The sequence below is a fragment of the Elaeis guineensis genome, chromosome 14 (assembly GCF_000442705.2).
Source record: "Elaeis guineensis isolate ETL-2024a chromosome 14, EG11, whole genome shotgun sequence".
NCBI classification, from domain to species: Eukaryota; Viridiplantae; Streptophyta; class Magnoliopsida; order Arecales; family Arecaceae; genus Elaeis; species Elaeis guineensis.
This window is the reverse complement of record NC_026006.2, coordinates 68,769,401-68,776,435: the sequence shown is the minus strand read 5'-3', so window position 1 is coordinate 68,776,435 and position 7,035 is coordinate 68,769,401.

The following is a 7,035-nucleotide window of genomic DNA, read 5'->3' as shown; positions in this document are numbered from 1 at the left end:
TGTTCTTGTGCCTGTGCGTTCTAATGTTCTTATTTCCTCATTCCTTTCATGTAAATTTTCTTTTTCATCGCTGAAAGTTGGGTGACCCTGTTGTGAGATACAGAGTCTCCCCATAACTCGAAACAACCAAGCCTATGGTGCTTTTATAACCACTGTCCATTGCGCTGTCCGATTCTTTGCTCCTCAAAAGCTGTAGAATAAAGTCATCAGATGCAAGAAAAGAAGAGCTTTAGGAAAGAGTGTTTCCAAGAAGATAGAACGACATGTACGATGTTTGCATATGAGATGGACCAACTTTATTGCCTAACACGTATGAAAGAAAATAACGATTGTTTCAACTCAAGAGTTTCTTTACGTCTCTGTTGTGGTTGATGATTAGGCCATCATGAACGCCCAGGGAATATGTAAGATTTATTTTTTTTGGAGGTGGTTATGAACGAACGCCGAGTTAATAAGGATAATATTTGTTTGATGCGGTTCATACAAATTTTGCCTGGTTCTGCGATCATATGGATAGATCTGTTTAACCTTTCTTCTCTCGCGGTGCCCGTGAACGATTGAAACAGAAAGTAGAAATTGACGGCTGTGATTTTATTGCACTCCTGACAAGGTAGCACATGCATGCATGCAAAGCCTGTCATGTATCGAACAGCATCTTGGTTGTGATCTCTTGGCCGGACACTCTCATGGGTATTAGTTCATCTGGTGACTTAGCTGCTTGATCACCATCCATAGTTAGACGGAGTAACGTGAGCACAAAATGTCTAGAAATTTGTTTGTTTATTAAAGATGAGAATAGAATTATTATGGAGGAAGAGTACCATTAGTCTGATTGTGAATCAAAAGAAATTTTGTCTTATATGAGATGGGATCTTCTCTCAGCTACCAGTCTTAATCGCAATATTGGCATCCATCATGGAATCGATGTGTCTCCAATGGATTGTAGTATACCTTCCACAACTTTGTCCTATGTGAGGCCTTGATCGAATCTCATTGAAGATTTATCAAGAGAATAAGTCTAATACTTATCTCACATCTGATGCTTATTGCATTATTTGATCATCCATTATTATACTGAAATCATTGCTTCTTAATCTGTGCATAGTGCATATTTGATTCTCCTCTTCTTTATTCTCTAGGAAATAACATGTAGCTCATACTACTTTTTTATGGGGCATATTTAGTTAGGAAGAATTGGACTTTAAAGTAGAAATAAAAATAAGTGATTTCATTCCAACCATTTGGTTTGAATAGAGTTTTATGCCAATTCTGATTTTGGAGGAATGAGAATGCCGTAATCTTCTAAAATCTAATACCTATATTTTGATCAAATGTATTAGAAGGTTGGTCTTTCTAATTTTTATTTTAATTTATTTGATCAGATATATATATTTTTTTTTATGCTTTTATATCCAAAACTAGGTCTCAACACTTAACCTAGATCCAGCTATAGGATGTGTATTCCGTCAAATTGGAACAGTACGTCACATGCACTGGAAGATGTTAGAAGTCAGATCCTTCGGCCGTCCATTTCGCGGTCTCATCAGAGGATGAAGTCCCTCCAGCAATGCCGCCCCTTCACCTGGGCCACCTCGATCAGTGTTATGGGCCTCCACCACCGGCACTCAGAAAGCTTCCACCACAAATACTGCGGGGGCACAACCGCCCTTGTAAGCGCCGGTCGGCGTGCGGCGTCCAAAGACAATGTGTCGGCGGAGAACGAAATTTTAAGCATATATCTAGGTGGGTGCCAGGGTCATCCAGAGGCACCGCAATCTTTTTCTCTTTTCCCCTTTTTTATAGTAATTTTGACACAGAGACCGTACCCCGTCCGATCTGCAGACAGACCACGGAAATGGTGGGGCAAAGGGAAAGGTCTAGGTATCTTACCAAAAAAAATAAAAAAGAAAAGGTCTACCTCTAAAAGTACGACTGGCGGTACCAAAGGGAATATAAAATTGCATGGCATGATAGCAGCCACAAAGTCCACCTTCCCCTCTCCTTTCGGTCCCTCGTGCTTATTATTTTGAAACTTTTTTGATAAACCGAAAACATTAAATTAATTTAAAATAAATATAGTCGTGAAAAATCTGAAAATAAAATATCTAATAATTTGAAACAAATATCTCTCGCAATCATCACATGGTAGGTTCGATATGATCAGCGGCGTAAACTGCCAGCCAATCTGATTAAACCTTTTTTCATAAAAGAAACAGCAATTGAACTGCCGTAAGGGCTGTCACATCGGCGACATGGCACTTTCTTTGTGCTATAACTATAACCCAACAATAATTATAGCTGTTTTATTAGTGTTATAACAACAATAATCCCATCGGATCTTCTCAATATTTATTAGAAAGAAGTATTTTAAATATATTAGCAATGCCATAAACAAATAGATGTATTTGCACCAAAAAAAACACATAGATGCATAGATCAAAAAAAAGGAAAAAAAAAAAAGGGAACGCATGAGAATATTATTAGTGTTTAGGATTTTCATTGATGATGATCATTATGATAACCACTTCTTTATTCAATAGAGTGAAATATATGCTCAAGGAAGAATCACTGTCATGCATCCACTACTATGATTGGCAATGGTGATTGCAGGATCCATGACGCTAGGATAAGGATATTATCAAATTTTCGTCAAGCTACCAAAATGCCTAAAAGGTTGAAAATACATATACTGGGAATGTAAGATTTACTCACTATGATAATCATGATCCGATCGTAGTTAATGGCTATGAATGGAAATCTTTATAATCAATCATCATTATTCTTTTTTTTTATAAAATGTTATTTCATTTTTTAAAATTGTTTAATACTAGACTATAATGGCCATAATTATCTCTTGTTAATGGCTTATAATTGATAGTGACATATATTTTTTAAAAAATAGCAATAATTTATAGCTGTTGGAAAAATTAGTATGAAGTAGTATAAATTGGGACCCCATTGAATATTAAAGCTCGTAATTTGCGTACAATGCATGCTTAAAACGTCCAAGGGTGCTATATCTGTTATAATTATCATAACATGTAGATGACCACATATTATGTATTTTTCATTGTGTAATGGAGGAATGTATGTGGCATTTTATGGTTCATTTGAAAGCATGCTATTGCTCCCTATTGGCATGCATGGAAAAGGAGGGACCTTCATCGATCAAAGAAGATTTGAAATCTGGTTAGAATAAGTGCTGTCGCAGGACCGAGACATGATGCTTTTGACCCTGCGAAGAAAAGAGGTGTTATTATACCATTCTTTGCTTTTGATAGATGTGCTGCATATGTCTTTATTTTTAGAAATGCCATTGATATATACATATAGTACAGGCAAAGAAATACAATTTATGCACTGCAAGAAGTGCTCTCCTCCCAACTTGTGCGCCTTTGCATCTGAAACCCGTAGGGGGCATGTATAGTTGAATGAGAGGAGATGGAATATTGATCAAGAAAACTGGGTCGGCTGCAGACAAATGGTACAATGTGCTTTTCACTTTTAGGTTGGAACTCTATCTTGGTGCTCCCTAGCATCGAATCTTTTTAAACATGGCTTTTTTTTTTAAAAAAAATTAATTTAATTTTATTTTATTTGGGTGCTCCTGCTTCGTTGATCTAAAAGGACCATTAGACTAAACAAAAACTATTTTTGGTCACCATCAATTTGAATGGATAGGATCTAGAAATAATAAGGATTATGGATGTGAGGTACCAATAAAAGTAAAGTGAACTGAAGGTCTATTTTCCTTTTTTTTTTTTTTTTTTTCAGACTCAAATTAAATGAGTGAAAAAAATTCTCTTGGTGAAGCATTTAACCCAAGTCTTCGTATTGGTCATGTCTCCCATGGATGGTATCAGCCGAGTTTACTTGAAAACATCAACTCGTTGCAGCCCTAGAAGCCTTTTTTTTTTTTCTTTGGCAAGCTCTTCAAGTGAGCTGCCGTGGGCACATTCTGAAAAAGCAATGGGTGCCTCAACTTCGGAGGTGGGTGTGTCTCAAATCAACTCTAGAGAGGCAAATAATACAAGGAAAGAAACAAGCGAGGTGCACAGTGATTAAATCTTTATGAGTTATTCTGTGGAGTGGGCGTGCCCTTGATTCGATCGATCTGTCTGTCCCCCATTCACCGTCTCGGGAATTTCTCTCAGTCTGGATCTGGAACCACACCGTGCCTCCCACCCAAACCGAAAGCCAAGGCTGCCTTCCCTTCAGACGGACGATGGGATGATGCCCGGATCATTGCAGCCGGACGCGATCGCCGATCTTTTGCCCACCAATTTAGTGTGGTTGCTGCTGTCTCTGCGATTCTTCTGCATGTATCAGTGCGATGATGGTGCTCTGCACGAAAAGGGAGGAGGAAAAAAAAAAAAAAAAACTATTAAGCTAGCTATTAGTGCGGTTCCACATTCGGTCATATTGGCCGGCACATGTGATGCACATACAAAAAAGTATGGAAGATCTGTCATAAAAAATAATAACAATAATAATAAGAGCTTCATCTTGCATATCAGGTTACAAGCCTCCTCTCATGCTACATATAAAGGTAAATATAACAATATTTTACAGCTGAGAGGATTGGATAAACGCAATCTTGATCTCACATGCAAAAAGATTATTTTTATATTTCAAATATATATCTCTCATATCACAAAATATTTTGCTGTAAAGCCTTATATTTTAATTAAAATAAACTATGGAAAAGAGCTAAGGAATTTGGGAAAGCATAATGTTGTTTAAACATATCAAGAATTCTCTGATTAAGGACCTCTCCAGTGTTACCAAACGTGCTCCATATAATCCAGTAGGTGTAAAGGAGGTTTTGGCTTTAAGCGAGAGACATGTTCACAAATTCATATCCTGCTTCCCTTTTTATACTAATCCGATAACATTTTGTTAATTTATAAGCTTTTTTTTTTTAAATATTCAATGCAAGAGCGAGCGCAACACGATGAACAAATAGATGCTTATTGGCTCAGAAAGCAGTCATCGCACTGGGAAAGGCTCCGGGATGAGGGAAGAAATCTCTGATATGGTTTTCAAGCGTGCGGCACGGGCAACCACGTGCTCGAACAGACATCTGATTAATTAAGATCTAGCTCGATGCTTTGCTGGTGCGGCTTTATTAATTTATTTATATCATTTACTTTGTCTTCCTTCCGCTACCGAACGAAACCCATGTGAAGAGATGGGCACTTTTTTATTCTGAGTAGCGGCCCGCGTATATAATACCATTTTATAATGTACGCTTGTGTCCATTTGGCCACATTCCACCAGCTACGTCTAGGACTTCTATAGCCACAAGTACCAACATTTGGAACCGCTGCAGGCGACAGTCACGTCCTCTTCCACGGATGCCACGCGCCACCTCAGACAAAATCCATAGTCTGACGTCCTGAAGCGGTGCAATGGTCAGGATCATCTCTGGGCCGACCATAACGGCAGGTGCATTCACATCATCATCCGTGGTAGCTGAGCAACCCCACATCAATTCAAGCTGGCAACCGATCAGAGGGCCAGTTCATGGGCAGGTGGTATCGACTGCACCTGTGATGCGTAGGGTGGGGTCGGTTATCATCAGTACAGCTTCCTCGACCGTTCGGAAATTGGGTGCTGACTTGGAACGTTTCATTTCGTGAAGGACGGATTCAGAGAACCATCCCTTTGCATGCACTGGTCATGGGTACAAGTCCCGAAAGGGACGACTCGAGGTTGGGTTAATGACGATAGAGATATTGCCCAGATCGTATAAAAATTGTGATGACAGTTTTCTGCAGCACGAGCCCTTCAATTTCTTAAGCATTTCATATGGTTGGATAACATTGTAATCAAGTCGAAATATCATAAAATAGAGCTAGACTTGCGTAACTGGATGGAACACCACTCATAGGTCAGCCTGAGTAGTTTTTTTTTTTGGGTAGGTTGATGCACTCCCATGAGTCGGCATGATCTGACTCAATTGCTTGATAAATATTATATTGATAAATATTTGGTCAGAATTAATAAAAAAGGATGAAAAAGATAAAGTCAACCAAAACGAGCACATAATTAATCAATGATCATTACGTTTTGGCTAAAGCGGATATAGGGTTCGGATGAAAGAAGTTTTAGTGCGTGCATTTTGACTTTCCTGTTGAATTTCTTTCCTTTTTATTCGAGGAATGGCAACGACAATGCACCAAGCGTTCTGTCAAATGAAAAGAAATCACACCGAAAACTTGTCAAGAGAGCTCAATGTGGAGAAAATATTAATGTGGCTTGAATTTTGAATATTTTTTATAGATTCGAACTATGATCCAATCTGAAAAATTCATGTTGCGATCTGAATAAAATTTTTTGAGAGATCTGTGGTATTATGGATCAGTATAAATATTGTACTTTCTGTCAATCTCGACAGTTTTGTAAAAGAGATTTGAAAATCAAATTGCGGCTAGGGTTTGGAGAGTTCTAAATGATTGTATGGGGTGGAGTATGGGCGCCGAAACCTGTTGTCCGGGCTTCTCTGCCTGCGTGCCCGAGGTGGAGTATGGGCGCGCTTGTGCCCAGGAGGGGATCGGGAGCGAGGCCGGGCTTCCCTTGGCCTCTTCTCAACTGCGGGCTTGCCAGAATCTCCCACCTGGCGCTCCCTTGCAGTCTCTTCATCCTTCATTTTGAAGGCTTCTTCCGCTCGGGCGTATCCTTCAGCCAGAGCCAGCAGATCAGCGAAATCCCTGGGGTACTTCTTCTCCAGGGAGTACAAGAGATCATTCTTCTGAATGCCACCTTTCAGGGCGGCCATGGCCACTGACTGGTCCAAGTTCCGGACTTCCAGCGCCGCGATGTTGAAGCGGTTGATGTAGGCCCGTATGGACTCCCCTTCCCTCTGCTTGATGTTGATGAGGGACTCCGAACCTTTTCGGGGACGTCGGCTGCTGACAAAATGGGCCACGAATTGGTGGCTCATTTGGTCGAAGGAGAAGATGGTACCCGGCTTCAGTGCCGAGTACCAGTTTCTTGCTGCTCCCTTCAAAGTAGACGGGAAAGCCCGGCACA